The 15678-nt window shown below is 49.1% G+C and overlaps 1 protein-coding gene across 5 annotated transcripts in view; it reads left to right on the top strand.

Moving 5' to 3' along the window:
• Positions 1–15678, top strand: part of ddx11 (DEAD/H (Asp-Glu-Ala-Asp/His) box helicase 11) — a 231371-nt gene that overhangs the window by 122408 nt on the left and 93285 nt on the right. The window lies entirely within an intron of this gene.

Genomic DNA, 15678 nt, shown 5'->3' with positions numbered 1-15678 from the left:
CTGGGCCACTGTCTGTGTGGAGTCTGCACGTTCTCCCCGTGTGAGTGCGAGTTTCCTCCGCGTGCTCCGGTTTCCTCCCACAGTCCCAAGACACACTGGTTATGTGGATTGGCCATGCTAAATTGCCTTAGTGTCCAAGAAGGGTGGAAGTGAGGGCTTAAGTGGGTCGGTGCATATTCGATGGGCCCCAATAGCCTCCTGCACTGTGTGTTCTATGTTCTCAGAACAGGTAAGAGTGGCAGATTTCCTTCCCTAAAGGACATCAGTTTTTACGTCAATAGACGATGGTTTCATGGCCTTCATTAGATTTTGATTTACGATTTTTAGTGAATTCAAATTTCACCATCTGCAGTGGCGGGATTTGAACCTGGGACCCCTGAGTACACTGGGCCACCGGTCAAGTGACAATACCACTACGCCACCGCCAAACCCACTCCTATTGATCTGAGTGCAGCCAGCACCTCCTGTCCCTGCAGTGCCCCCGTTCATCTCTCTTTCTGTCTGATACCTGGGGTGGGATTCTCCCCTACCCGGCGGGGTGGGGGGTCCCGGCGGGATGGAGCGGCGTGAACCACTCCGGCGTCAGGCCGCCACAAAGGTGCGGATTTCTCCGCACCTTTAGGGGCCAAGCCCTCACCTTGAGGGGCTAGCCCCGCGCCGGAGTGGTTGGTGTGCCGCCAGCCGGCGGGAAAGGCCTTTGGCGCCAGGCCAGCCGGGGCCAAAAGTCCGCGCATGCACTGATGTCATCCCCGCGCATGCGCAGGGGGAGTGTCTCTTCCGCGTCGGCCATGGTGAAGACTGTGGCCGAGGTGGAGGGAAAAGAGTGCCCCCACAGCACAGGCTCCAAAAAAAATGGAGATAAATAAGCTTACTATTTGTCACTTATTCCACACCTTAGGGTGGCACAGGGGTTAGCACTGCTGCCTCACATCGCCAGGGACCGGGTTCAATTCCCGCCTTGGGTCTGCACGTTCTCCCCGTGTGTGCGTGGGTTTTGTCCGAGTGCTCCGGTTTCCTCCCACAGTCCAAAGATGTTCAGGTAAGCTCGATAGGCCATGAAAAATTGCCCTTAGTGTCAAAAAGGTTAGGTGGGGTTATGGGGTTAGGGCATGGTCCTAGTACAGTGTTCTTTCTGAGGGTCTTTAGGGTGGACACGATGGGCCGAATGACCTCCTTCTGCACTGTAGTGATTCTGTGAAATGAAAATCGCTTATTGTCACAAGTAGGCTTCAAATGAAGTTACTGTGAAAAGCCCCTAGTCGCCACATTACGGCACCTGTTCGGGGAGGCTGGTAAGGGAATTGAACCGTGCTGCTGGCATGCCTTGGTCTGCTTTCAAAGCCAGCGATTTAGCCTTGTGCTAAACAGCCCCTTTCTTACCCCAGCCATTTACCGAGATTGAACAATACTCCCTGCCTTATTCAGCCTCTGCTACGCCTAAAAGAGCTTTTATAGCTCTGATGGGCTCTATGATTCAATGTTTTTTGTTACCATTAGACTTGATTCCTGCAATAACCTCTGCTGGAAAATGAACAATCACCATTATAAACTCAGTGACCTGTAATTTATCTGTATTGTATCCTGTCCTAAATGACCTGTGTAGGTTCCCATTCCACATTAAAATCTTCATCCTAGAGTGCTATAGTGAGAGTTTGGTGACTGAGGGAGTGAGGTGAGGAGGGAGTTAGGTGAGGAGGGAGTAAGGTGCTCCTTTCATTTCATTTCCTACATTTCCTCAAAGAGCGTGAAGGGAGCCGGGAGGTTACAGAGACTGCAGCTGACTGGGAGTAGAGTTCCAGTTGGTTCACACTGCAGCTACATTCTGTAACGCAAGTTGTTTGTTTTGGGGTTTTAAATTTTTTAAGTTTTTTTGGGGGGGCAACAAGCTATCTTTGTATCATTTAGCAGAATCACCAATTTTAGAGAGTTCGCTTGGGAGAGTAGTAGCAGTATATATATATTTTATTTTAACGGGCAGAACGGGTGTTTACTCTTTTTTTTCTCCTTTAAATCTCTTTGGGAGTTCAGATCTGAGGGGATGGAGGCTAGGGCAGTTGCATGCTCCTCCTGTAGGATGTGGGTGGTGAGGGATACCACCGGTGTCCCCACTGACTACAGCTGCGGGGAGTGCACCCTACTCCAGCTCCTCGGAGACTGCGTTAGGGAACTGGAGCTGATGACCTTCGGATCATCTGGGAGGCAGAGGGGGTGATAGGGAGGAGTTACAGGGAGGTAGCTACACCCAGGGTGCAGGACAAGAGTAGCTGGGTTACATTCAGGGGAAGGAAAACGAACGGACAAACAGTACAGGGATCCCCCGTGGTTGTACCCCCTCAAAACTCAACAATTACGAGGAGAGGTTGAGTAGACTGGGACTGTACTCGTTGGAATTTAGAAGGATGAGGGGGGATCTTATAGAAACATATAAAATTATGAAGGGAATAGATAGGATAGATGGAGGCAGGTTGTTTCCACTGGCGGGTGAAAGCAGAACTAGGGGGCATAGCCTCAAAATAAGGGGAAGTAGATTTAGGACTGAGTTTCGGAGGAACTTCTTCACCCAAAGGATTGTGAATCTATGGAATTCGTTGCCCAGTGAAACAGTAGAGGCTCCTTCAGTAAATGTTTTTAAGATAAAGATAGATAGTTTTTTGAAGAATAAAGGGATTAAGGGTTATGTTGTTCGGGCCGGAAAGTGGAACTGAGTCCACAAAAGGTCAGCCATGATCTCATTGAATGGCGGAGCAGGCTCGAGGGGCCAGATGGCCTACTCCTGCTCCTAGTTCTTATGTTATGTTCTCAAAACAAGTATACCATTTTGGATGCTGTTGGGGCGGGGGGGGGGGGGAGCCTGGCTCTGTGGCTCAGAACGGAAGTGGGGAGAATAGAAAAACAATAATGATAGGAGACTCAATGGTTAGGGGAACGGATAGGAGATTCTGTGGTCACGAACGAGACTCCCGGAACATATGTTGCCTCCCGGGTGCCAGGGCCATGGATGTCTCAGATCGAGTGTACAGGATTCTTAAGGGGGAAGGGGAGCAACCAGAAGTCGTGGTGCAAATAGGCTCCAACGACATACCTAAGAAAAGGGATGAGAATCTAAAAAGTGATTTTAGGGAGTTAGGTTGGAAGTGAAAGAGCAGGACAAGCAGAGTAGTGATCTCAGGGTTGCCACCAGTGCCACGTGCAAGTGAGGCAAGGAACAGAAGCGAGTGCAGCTGAACACGCGGCTACACGTGAAGGAGGGAAGGCTTCAGATATGTGTATCATTGGGATATCTTCTGGGAAAGGTGGGACCTGTACATGAAGGACGGATTACACCTAAACTGGAGCGGCACCAATATCCTGGGTGGGAGGTTTGCTTGAGCTCTTCGGGAGGGTTTAAACTAGTTTGGCAGGGGAATGGAAACCAGAGCTATGGATCAGAGGATAGGGCAGGTATTGAACAGGCAGAAATAGTATGCAGCGAGTCTGTGAGGAAGGATAGACAGTTGATAAAGTGCATCTGTTTCATAGACATAGAATTTACAGTGCAGAAGGAGGCCATTCGGCCCATCGAGTCTGCACCAGCTCTTGGAAAGAGCACCCTACCCAAGGTCAACACCTCCACCCTATCCCCATAACCCAGTAACCCCACCCAACACTAAGGGCAATTTTGGACACTAAGGGCAATTTATCATGGCCAATCCATCTAACCTGCACATCTTTGGACTGTGGGAGGAAACCGGAGCACCCGGAGGAAACCCACGCACACACGGGGAGGATGTGCAGACTCCACACAGACAGTGGCCCAAGCCGGAATCGAACCTGGGACCCTGGAGCTGTGAAGCAATTGTGCTATCCACAATGCTACCGTGCTGCCCCAAATGCAAGGAATGTCAGGAATAAGGGAGATGAACTCAGAGCATGTATCAGTACTTGGAACTACGATGTTGTGGGCATTACGGAAACACAGATTTCACAGGGGCAGGAATGGTTGTTAGATGTTAGGGGTTTCGCTGTTTTCAGAAGAATAGGGTGGGAGGTAAATGAGGAGGGGCGTGGCACTGTTAATTGGGGAGTGCACCACAGCTGCAGAAAAGGAGGTCGTTGCGGAGGGTTTGTCTACTGAGTCAGTATGGGTGGAAGTCAGTAACACGAAAGGAGCAGTCACTTTATTGGGAGTTTTCTGTAGAACCCCCAATAGCAGCAGAGAGATAGAGGACCAGATTGGGCGGCAGATCTTGGAAAAGTGCAGAAGTAACAGAGTTGTTGTCATGGGTAACTTCAACTTCAATTGATTTGGATGAAGCAGATTTTGACAGGTGTGTACAGGAAGGTTTCCTGACTCAATATGTAGATAGGCCGACTAAGGGGGAGGCCATATTGGACTTGGTGCTCGGCAACGAACCAGGTCAGGTGTCAGATGTCTCGGTGGGAGAGCATTTCGGTGACAGTGACCACAATTACTTAACCTTTACCATAGTCATGAGGAGTATAAGAATTGGCAAGTCATGTTGCAGCTGTATAGAACCTTAGTTAGGCCACACTTGGAGTATAGTGTTCAATTCTGGTCGCCACACTACCAGAAGGATGTGGAGGCTTTAGAGAGGGTGCAGAAGAGATTAACCAGAATGTTGCCTGGTATGGAGGGCATTAGCTATGAGGAGCGATTGAATAAACTCGGTTTGTTCTCACTGGAACGAAGGAGGTTGCGGGGAGACCTGATCGAGGTATACAAAATTATGAGGGGCATAGACAGAGTGGATAGTCAGAGGCTTTTCCCCAGGGTAGAGGGGTCAATTACTAGGGGGCATAGGTTTAAGGTGAGAGGGGCAAGGTTTAGAGTAGATGTACGAGGCAAGTTTTTTACGCAGAGGGTAGTGGGTGCCTGGAACTCGCTACCGGAGGAGGTAGTGGAAGCAGGGACGATAGGGACATTTAAGGGGCATCTTGACAAATATATGAATAGGATGGGAATAGAAGGATACGGACCCAGGAAGTGTAGAAGATTGTAGTTTAGTCGGGCAGCATGGTCGGCACGGGCTTGGAGGGCCGAAGGGCCTGTTCCTGTGCTGTACATTTCTTTGTTCTTTGTTCATGGAGAGGGATTGGAACAGACTGTATGGGAAGGTATTTAATTTGGGATGGGGAACTTATACTGCTATTAGACAGGAGCTGAGGAGCATAAAGTGGGAACAATTGTTTTTGGGGAAATGCACAACAGTAATGTGGGGGGTGTTTAAGGAGCACTTGCTGCGAGTGCTGGATAGTTTTGTCCCACTGAGACGAGGAAGGAATGGTAAGGTGAAGGAACCTTGGATGACAAGAGAAGTGGAGCTTCTAGTCAAGAGGAAGAAGGAAGCTTACATAAGGTTGAGGAAGCAAGGATGTGACTCGGCTCTAGAGGGTTACTCAAAAATGGACTTGGGAGAGCTAGAAGGAGGCATGAAAAAGGCCTGGCAGGAAGGATTAGGGAAAAACCCAATGCGTTCTACACTTACGTGAGAAATAAGAGGATGATCAGGGTGAGAGGAGGGCCGATCAGGGATAGTGGAAGGAACTTGTGCCTAGAATCTGAGGAGATGGGGGAGGCCCTAAATTAATATTTTACTTCAGTATTCACTAGAAAGAGGGACCTTGTTGCTCGTGAGAACAGTGAACCAGGTTAATAGACTCAAACCGGTTGATATTAAGAAGGAGGATGTGCTGGAAATTTTGAAAAGCATCAGGATAGATAAGTCCCCTGGGCCAGACGGAATATGCCCAAGGTTACTACTGGAAGCGAGGGAGGAGATTGCTGCGCCGTTGGCGATGATGTTTGCGTCCTCACTCTCCACTGGAGTAGTACCGGATGATTGGAGGGAGGCGAATGTTGTCCACTGTTCAAGAAAGGGAATAGTGAAATCCCTGGGAATTACAGACCCAACAGTCTTAGGTCTGTGGTGAGCAAAATATTGGAAAGGATTCTGAGAGATCGGAATTATGATTACTTAGAAAAACAGTTTGATTAAAGATAGTCAGCATGGCTTTGTGAGGGGCAGGTCATCCCTCACAAGCCTCATTGTACTCTTTGAGAATGTGATGAGACACATTGATGAAGGTCGGGCAATGGATGTGTATATAGATTTCAGTAAGGCATTTGATAAGGTTCTCCATGATAGACTCATTCAGAAAGTTAGGGGGTATTTGGCTGTCTGGATACAGAATTGGCTGGTGGAAAGAAGACAGCGAGTGGTAGTGGATGGAAAGTATTCCGCCTGGAGGTCGGTGACCAGTGGTGTCCCACAGGGATCTGTTCTGGGACCTCTGCTTTGTGGTTATTATAAATGACTTGGATGAGGAAGTCGAAGGGTGGATTAGTAAGCTTGCCGATGACACGGAGGTTGGTGGAGTTGTAGATAATGTTGAGGGCTGTCGTAGGTTACAACAGAACATTGACAGGATGCAGAGCTGGGCTGAAAAGTGGCAGATGGAGTTCAACCTAGATAAATGTGAAGTGATTCATTTTGGAAGGTCGATTTTGAATGCTGGATACAGTGTTAAAGGCAGGATTCTTGGAAGTGTGGTGGAACAGGGATCTTGGGGTCCACGTACATAGATCCCACAAAGTTGATAGGGTTGTTAAGAAGGTGTATAGTGTGTTGGCTTTCATTAAGAGAGGATTGAGTTTAAGAGCCACGAGGTTTTGCTGCAGCTTTATAAACCCTGGTTAGACCACACTTGGAATGTTGTGTCCAGTTCTGGTCGCCATATTAAAGGAAGGATGGATGCTTTGGAGAGGGTGCAGAGGAGATTTACCAGGATGCTGCCTGGACTGGAGGGCATGTCTTCTGAAGAAAGATTGAGGGAGCTAGGACTTTTCTCACTGGAGCGAAGAAGGAAGAGAGGTGACTTGATAGAGGTGTACAAGGTGATGAGAGGCATGGATAGAGTGGATAGCCAGAGACTTTTCCCCAGGGCGGAAATGGCTGTCACGAGGGGCCATAATTTTAAGGTGATTGGAGGAAGGTATAGGGGAGATGTCAGAGGTCGGTTCTTTACACAGAGAGTGGTGGGTGTGTGGAATGCACTGCCAGCGGAGGTGGTGGAGTCAGAGTCATTAGGGACATTTAAAGCGACTCTTTGTCAGCCACATGGACAGCAGTAAATTGAAGAGGTGTAGGTTAGGTTGACCTTGGATTAGAATAAATGGTCAGCACAACATCGTGGGCTGAAGGGCCTGTACTGTTCTGTACTGTTTTAATGTTCTATGTTCATTCTCTTCAAATGCCTCCACATTTTCACCCCAGCAAATATTTTTCTGTGCTGCCCTACACCCCATCCTATCGCCCCCAAATCATACGCGTGTAACAGTGAAGCAAGAACTTCCACCTCTGTACCCAAAGTATACTGACTCACTGAGACATCCAAGAAAACAATTATCAAATTTCCTTTATCTGTGGGTAAAATGGAAGGGGGATGGGAACCTATGAAAGGAGTCTGAGGAGGTGGAAACACAAACAGGAATCAGCCACTAATAGGAAAAGTGATGGGCAGAGAAATCAGAGGCCAGGATCAAACGGGGTCACAGTGAATGGAAAGGGATGAGGGATGTTAAAAAGACAAACCATAAGACTTTGTGTTTTAACACAGAAAGTGCATGAATTAATTTGTAAATGGGTATGATATAGTTGTGCTATGATGGCATGGTTGCAGGCTGACCAGGGACGGTAATTGAACATCCAGGGGCATTCAATATTTAGGAAGGACAAACAAAAAGGAAAAAGTGGTGGAGTTGCATTGCTGGTTAAAGAGAAAATTACCACAACAGAGCGGAAGGATATTGGCTCCAACAATGTGCCGAGCTAGGAAACATCTAGGGGCAAAAAAGGTGAGTGAGGGCTGGATATAGACCCCTAAACTATGGTGGTGATGTTCGGAAATAGCTTACAATTACCCCTTAAACAATGCTAATCAATACAGTAACACAGTAACCCTTAACTGCTATCTTTACTTCCACTCAAACAAAACCACCTCGGGTCCCAATCCACTTTTAAAAACAGCAATCATTTGCTGTAAAGAGATGTCTAGGACACTCCACTTTGATAAAGGGATATTTTGCATCTGCTTGAAACAAGAGGGAGAGAATGTAACCCCACTATTTAAAAAGGAAAGTGGGGAAAACAGGAAATCCTAGAAACCCTAGAGTTCAGAAGGAGGGCTTTCGGTCCATCGAGTCTGCACCAGCCCTTGGAGAGAGCACCCCAATTAAGCCGACGCCTAACCTTTTGGACACTAATGGACAATTTAGCATGGCCAATCCACCTAACCTGCACATCTTTGGACTGTGGGAGAAAACCGGAGCACCCGGAGAAAACCCACGCAGATACGGGGAGAAAGTGCAAACAGACAGTCACCCAAGGTTGGAATTGAACCCGCGTCCCTGGAGATGTGAGGCAGCAGTGCGAGCCATTGTGCCACCCTTCTAGACCAGTCAGCCTGACGTTGGTAGTGGGGAAAATGCTCGGGTCCATTATTAAAGATTTAATAGCAAAGCACTTGGAAAACAGTGGCAGGATACGACAGAGTCATGGATTTATGAAAGGGAAATGATGCTTGAAAAATCTACTGGATTTCTTCCAGAATGTAAACAGTAGGGTTGACATGGGGAGCCAGTGGATGTGGCTTATTTGGACTTTCAGAAGGCTTTCGACATGTTCCATATAAGAGATTAGCATGTAAAATGAAAGCATATGGGATTATGGGTAGTGTATTGAGATGAATAGAAACCTGATTAGCAGACAGGAAACAAGAGTAGGAATAAATGGGGCTGAATTCTCCCAAAACGGGGGTGTTGACGCCGTCGTGAAGACCGCGGAGTTTCACGTCCGGCACAGCACGTGGAGGTAGGAGCAGTCGAGGGGCCGGATGGCAGCCCAGCCCCAGCCACAAGCTGCAACTGAGACGGGTCCCGGGCTCCAGGAAGGTCCATTTCCACCCATCGTTCAAGCGCAGTCAGAGACTCGGGGAGTAGAGGAGGGGATGACGGCCGGCTTGCAGCACCGGCAGACGTAGGTGGAGGAGTCCAACCGCGTGCAGGAGCAGGGAGTGATGCCCGTCATGCGTGCCACCCAGGCCGAAACCGCACTGGTAGCGGCGTCCGCAGTGGAGGCAATGGGGGCGACAGTGTCGGACATGGGTCAGGTTTTGCAAGGCCTGGAGCATTCTGTGCAGGTGGGGTCCGTGGCCTTGGACAGGGCTGCCCACCCACAGGCAGCCATGTGCCAGAGCCAGCTGCAGATTGCAGTGGCGCTCTTCAGCGTGGCCCAATCCCGGCAGGCCATGGCTGAGAGCATCGGCGACATTGCCCAGGTGCTAGCCGGCGTCACACAGACACAGAGGAAGGTGGCGCCGTCCCAGTTCCCCCCCTTCCTCCCCACAGAGGTCCCAGTAGTCCACCCCCACTCCTGCTGTACCATCTGGGGAACCACCTAGATGTAGTGATAGGGCCCGTAAGGCCAAAGAACTAGACACTAGCTAAGTTGGCACGGGTGCCCCTGCCGAGCAACCCCGCCGCCGCCGCCAGTTGGTGAAACGTGCGTCGACTAAAGCGTCCCGTGCTCGCTGGCCCTGGCGATAGAGTAGTGTGGCCTCCCGTGCATGGCCGTCCCCATGTCCAGCCCATTGTTTCCCCCCCCCCCCCCCCCCCCCCCCCGATCTTCCCCATCTGATGAGGCCTGCCCTTGCTCCTCATCCTCCTCCAGAACATCACCCCTCTGCTGTGCCATAATAATGGAGGACGCAGCAGACCACAACGATGCGGCTCGTACTGGAGGGCCGCCCCAGAGTGGTCCAGGCACCTGAAACGCATCTTCAGGACCCCGAAGCACCTCCACCACACCCTCGTCGCACAATGGGCACCATTGTGCCAGTTCTCCGCGTCGCTCTGTGGCCTCCGTATAGGCATCATCAGCCACGACCGCAACAGGTAAACCCTGTCGCCCAGCAACCACCCTCGCTGCCAGGGGGAGGGGCATCCCTCGAGCATGCCGGGGATCATGCTTCGGGCCAACACGAACGGGTCATGTACACTGCCCATGTATCGGGCGCAGACTTGCAGGATTCTCATACGGTCATACCCATACGGCCATCTCCTCGGCGTCCACCCAGGGATCGGGGTGGGTGGCCAACAAGATGGCCACCGTAATGGGGCTCCTTGCGTGGTGTGGACACCGCCCAGACATGTCAGGGGCTCCCCAACTGCTCGGCCTGCCCCCCCACTTTCCCTCTCCTTCCCCCCCCGCCCCCCCCTGCAGAACGCACGGCCAATGTCAGTTTCGGGAGCCTGCAGTCGTCGTTTTCCCCCCCCCACCCCACGCCAACCCCTACCTCCTCCCACAGCCGCTTCAGCTGACATGCCGGCTTCACGGTTTTTAGGTAGTTAGAACCACGCCGTCGGGAACTCTGCCCATCCAGGCCTCAGAATCGCTGGGGCCCTGGAGAATCGGTCGTCGGGGGACCTGAGGCGATTCTCCGGGCCACTTGGTCGATGCCGCGATTCCGTTGCGTTGGGGGGTCCGGGAATTGGAAATCGGCGCGAAAAAAGCGTCTCTGCCAATTTTGGCGGCAGAGCCGATTCTCCAGCCAATCACTTTTCACGATTTCGGCACGATGTCTCGGAGAATCCAGCTCCAGGTCTTGTTATGGTCAGTAGCGACTATGGAGTACTGCAGGGATCAATGCTAGGACCCCGTCAATTCACAATGAATGTTTTAATGATTTAGACAAGGGAGCTAAATGTTAAATCTCAAAGTTTGTAGATGACAAAAATCTGGGTAGGAGGGTGAACTGTGACGAGGATGCAGAGATCCTTCAGTGTGATTTGGATAATTGAGTGGATGGCCAAAGGAATGGCAGATGCAGTACAATGTGGATAAATGTGAGGTTATCCACTTTGGCAGCAAAAACAGGAAGACAGGTCATTATCTGAATGGCTATAGATTGAGAGACTCACCAAGAGTCAAGACAATGAGACAGGCTCCAAGAGGTAACTCAGCCAAAACAAAGACCAAAGCCACACTATTGGTGCTATTCCACACCACGTTCTACCCATCCTGCCAACTGAGTCGATCAACTCCCAGTATCTAAGCTAGCAAAACCGAGCAGAATAGCAAAGCAGCCTAACAAATCGCACTTCGATAATGTTACGACAATGTGGTGCTGCCTCAGCATCACACTAAAGTGTAAGCTTCATTCACTAGCCTGTGCTGTGGTGATGCCTGGTTGTAAAGTTCTGTCTCTGGGCAGACTGCAAACTGAGAGAAGGTTAACACTAAAGAAATTGATTCTCATGTTATGCTGGGTTCGATTCCAGCCTTAGATGACTGTGTGGAGTTTGCATGTTCTTCACGTGGCTGCCTGGATTTCCTCCAAGTGTTCCGGTTTCATCCCGCAGTCCAAGGATGTGCAGATTAGGTGGATTAGTTGTGATCAATGCGCGTGGTTACTGGGGTAGGCGGAGGTGGACGAATGCTCTTTCAGAGGGTCGGTAAAAACTCGATGGGCCAAATGGCTTCCTTCTACATTGTTGGGATTTCCTGGTGTTTATGCAGAGAGGGGAACATCCAACCAGACATGGGTGTCCTCATACACCAGTCACTGAAGGTACGTATGCAGGTGCAGCAAGCGGTAAAGAAGGCAAAATATATGTTGACCTTCATTGTGAGAGGATTCGAATACAGGAGGAGGGTTGCCTTGCTGCAATTATACAGAACGTTGGTGAGACCATGCCTGGAATATTGTGTGCAGTTTTGGTCTCCTTATCTGAGGAAGGATGTTCTTGCTATAGAGGGAGTGAAGAGGAAGTTTACCAGACTGATTCCTGGGATAGTGGGAGTGACGTACGAGGAAGGATTGAGTGAATCAGGATTATATTTTCTGGCGTTCAGAAGAATGAGGGGGGATCCCATGGAAATCTATAAAATTATAATAGGACTAAGGGTAGATGCAGGGAGGATGTTCCTGATGATGAATGAGTCCAGGAGCAGGAATCACAGTCTATAGATACAGGGTAAACCATTTAGGACAAGAGATGAGGAGAGATTTCTTCACCCAGAGTGTGGTAAGCCTGCGGACTTCGCTTCCATAGAAAGCAATTGTATGTTTTCAAGAAGAAGTTAGATAATAGCTCTTGAGGCAAAGGGGATCAAAGGATATGGAGGGAAGGCGGGAACAGTTACTGAGTTGAATGATCAGCCATGATTATAATGAATGGCAGGGCAGGTTCGATGGGTCGAATGGCCTCATCCTGCTCCTATTTTCTCTTTCTACGCATTGTAACAAAATATTGTTATGGGCCAGGGTTTCGAGAACCCCAAAGTGTATCATGGAATTCACCTGACCCACAACCTTTAATAGTTTGTGGTTTGGGGAGCACACGGCCCACTCTACAGGTGTGGTACAGCAGAAATGGAAAAGTATTTTTTAAAGCAAAACCATGTTTAGTCTATGAACTCAAGTTAACCTTTTTAAAACACTGTGATTATCTTAATTCAAATACAACCCCCAAAGACTACAACACTAAGTAATAGAACATAGAACGATACAGCGCAGTACAGGCCCTTCGGCCCACGATGTTGCACCGAAACAAAAGCCATCTAACCTACACTATGCCATTATCATCCATATGTTTATCCAATAAACTTTTAAATGCCCTCAATGTTGGCGAGTTCACTACTGTTGCAGGTAGGGCATTCCACGGCCTCACTACTCTTTGCGTAAAGAACCTACCTCTGACCTCTGTCCTATATCTATTACCCCTCAGTTTAAAGCTATGTCCCCTCATGCCAGCCATTTCCATCCGCGGGAGAAGGCTCTCACTGTCCACCCTATCTAACCCCCTGATCATTTTGTATGCCTCTATTAAGTCTCCTCTTAACCTTCTTCTCTCCAACGAAAACAACCTCTAGTCCATCAGCCTTTCCTCATAAGATTTTCCCTCCATACCAGGCAACATCCTGGTAAATCTCCTCTGCACCCGCTCCAAAGCCTCCACGTCCTTCCTATAATGCGGTGACCAGAACTGTACGCAATACTCCAAATGCGGCCGTACGAGAGTTTTGTACAGCTGCAACATGACCTCCTGACTCCGGAACTCAATCCCTCTACCAATAAAGGCCAACATAGGCCTTCTTCACAACCCTATCAACCTGGGTGGCAACTTTCAGGGATCTATGTACATGGACACCTAGATCCCTCTGCTCATCCACACTTCCAAGAACTTTACCATTAGCCAAATATTCCGCATTCCTGTTATTCCTTCCAAAGTGAATCACCTCACACTTCTCTACAATAAACTCCATTTGCCACCTCTCAGCCCAGCTCTGCAGCTTATCTATATCCCTCTGTAACCTGCTACATCCTTCCACACTGTCGACAACACCACCGACTTTAGTATCGTCTGCAAATTTACTCACCCACCCTTCTGCGCCCTCCTCTAGGTCATTGATAAAAATGACAAACAGTAACGGCCCCAGAACAGATCCTTGTGGTACGCCACTTGTAACTGAACTCCATTCTGAACATTTCCCATCAACCACCACCCTCTGTCTTCTTTCAGTTAGCCAATTTCTGATCCACATCTCTAAATCTCCCTCAATCCCCAGCCTCCGTATTTTCTGCAATAGCCTACCGTGGGAACCTTATCAAACGCTTTACTGAAATCCATATACACCACATCAACTGCTCTACCCTCGTCTACCTGTTCAGTCACCTTCTCAAAGAACTCGATAAGGTTTGTGAGTCATGACCTACCCTTCACAAAGCCATGCTGACTATCCCTGATCATATTATTCCTATCTAGATGATTGTAAATCTTGTCTCTTATAATCCCCTCCAAGACTTTACCCACTACAGACGTGAGGCTCACCGGTCTATAGTTGCCGGGGTTGTCTCTGCTCCCCTTTTTGAACAAAGGGACCACATTTGCTATCCTCCAGTCCTCTGGCACTATTCCTGTAGCCAATGATGACATAAAAATCAAAGCCAAAGGTCCAGCAATCTCTTCCCTGGCCTCCCAGAGAATCCTAGGATAAATCCCATCAGGCCCCGGGGACTTATCTATTTTCAGCCTGTCCAGAATTGCCAACACCTCTTCCCTACGTACCTCAATGCCATCTATTCTAATAGCCTGGGTCTCAGCATTCTCCTCCACAACATTATCTTTTTCCAGAGTGAATACTGACGAAAAATATTCATTTAGTATCTCCCCTATCTCTAAGATGATTAGGGGAATAGATAGAGTAGACAGTCAGAGACTTTTTCCCCGGGTGGAACAAACCATCCCTGTCCTTGACTGGTCCTACTCTTTCCCTAGTCATTCGCTTATTCCTGACATACCTATGGAATACCTTTTGGGTTTTCCTTGATCCTACCTGCCAAATACTTCTCATGTCCCCTCCTTGCTCGTCTTAGCTCTCTCTTTAGATCCTTCCTCGCTACCTTGTAACTATCCATCGCCCCAACTGAAACTTCACACCTCATCTTCACATAGGCCTCCTTCTTCCTCTTAACAAGAGATTCCACTTCTTTGGTAAACCACGGTTCCCTCGCTCTACGCCTTCCTCCCTGCCTGACCGGTACATACTTATCAAGAACACGCAGTAGCTGATCCTTGAACAAGCTCCACTTATCCAGTGTGCCCAACACTTGCAGCCTACTTCTCCACCTTATCCCCCCCAAGTCACGTCTAATGGCATCATAATCGCCCTTCCCCCAGCTATAACTCTTGCCCTGCGGTGTATACTTATCCCTTTCCATCATTAACGTAAACGTCACCGAATTGTGGTCACTGTCCCCAAAGTGCTCTCCTACCTCCAAATCCAACACCTGGCCTGGTTCATTACCCAAAACCAAATCCAACGTGGCCTCGCCTCTTGTTGGCCTGTCAACATATTGTGTCAGGAAACCCTCCAAAAAACGACCCATCTAATGTACTGGAACTATATCTTTTCCAGTCAATATTTGGAAAGTTAAAGTCTCCCATAATAACTACCCTGTTACTTTCGCTCTTATACAGGATCCTCCTCGCCATCCTTTCCTCTACATGCCTCGAACTATTTGGAGGCCTATAGAAAACTCCCAACAGGGTGACCTCTCCTTTCCTGTTTCTAATCTCAGCCCATACTACCTCGGAAGATGAGTCCCCATCTAGCATCCTCTCCGCCACCGTAATACTGCTCTTGACTAGCAGCGCCACACCTCCCCCTCTTTTGCCTCCTTCTCTGAGCTTACTAAAACACTTAAACCCCGGAACCTGCAACATCCATTCCTGTCCCTGCTCTATCCATGTCTCCGAAATGGCCACAACATCGAAGTCCCAGGTACCAACCCATGCTGCCAGTTCCCCTACCTTATTTCGTATACTCCTGGCATTGAAATAGACACACTTCAAACCACCTACCTGAACACTGGCCCCCTCCTGCGACGTCAAATCTGTGCTCCTGACCTCTATACTCTCATTCTCCCTTACCCTAAAACTACAATCCAGGTTCCCATGCCGCATTAGTTTAAACCCCCCCCCCCCCAAAGAGCACTAACAAATCTCCCCCCCCAGGATATTTGTGCCCCTCAGGTTCAGATGTAGACCATCCTGTCTGTAGAGGTCCCACCTTCCCCAGAAAGAGCCCCAGTTATCCAGAAATCTGAATCCCTCCC

Source organism: Scyliorhinus torazame, chromosome 19, assembly GCF_047496885.1.
Source record: "Scyliorhinus torazame isolate Kashiwa2021f chromosome 19, sScyTor2.1, whole genome shotgun sequence".
Taxonomy (NCBI): Eukaryota; Metazoa; Chordata; class Chondrichthyes; order Carcharhiniformes; family Scyliorhinidae; genus Scyliorhinus; species Scyliorhinus torazame.
The sequence above is the reverse complement of the archived record's forward strand: the minus strand, read 5'-3'. Positions and strand labels throughout refer to the sequence as shown.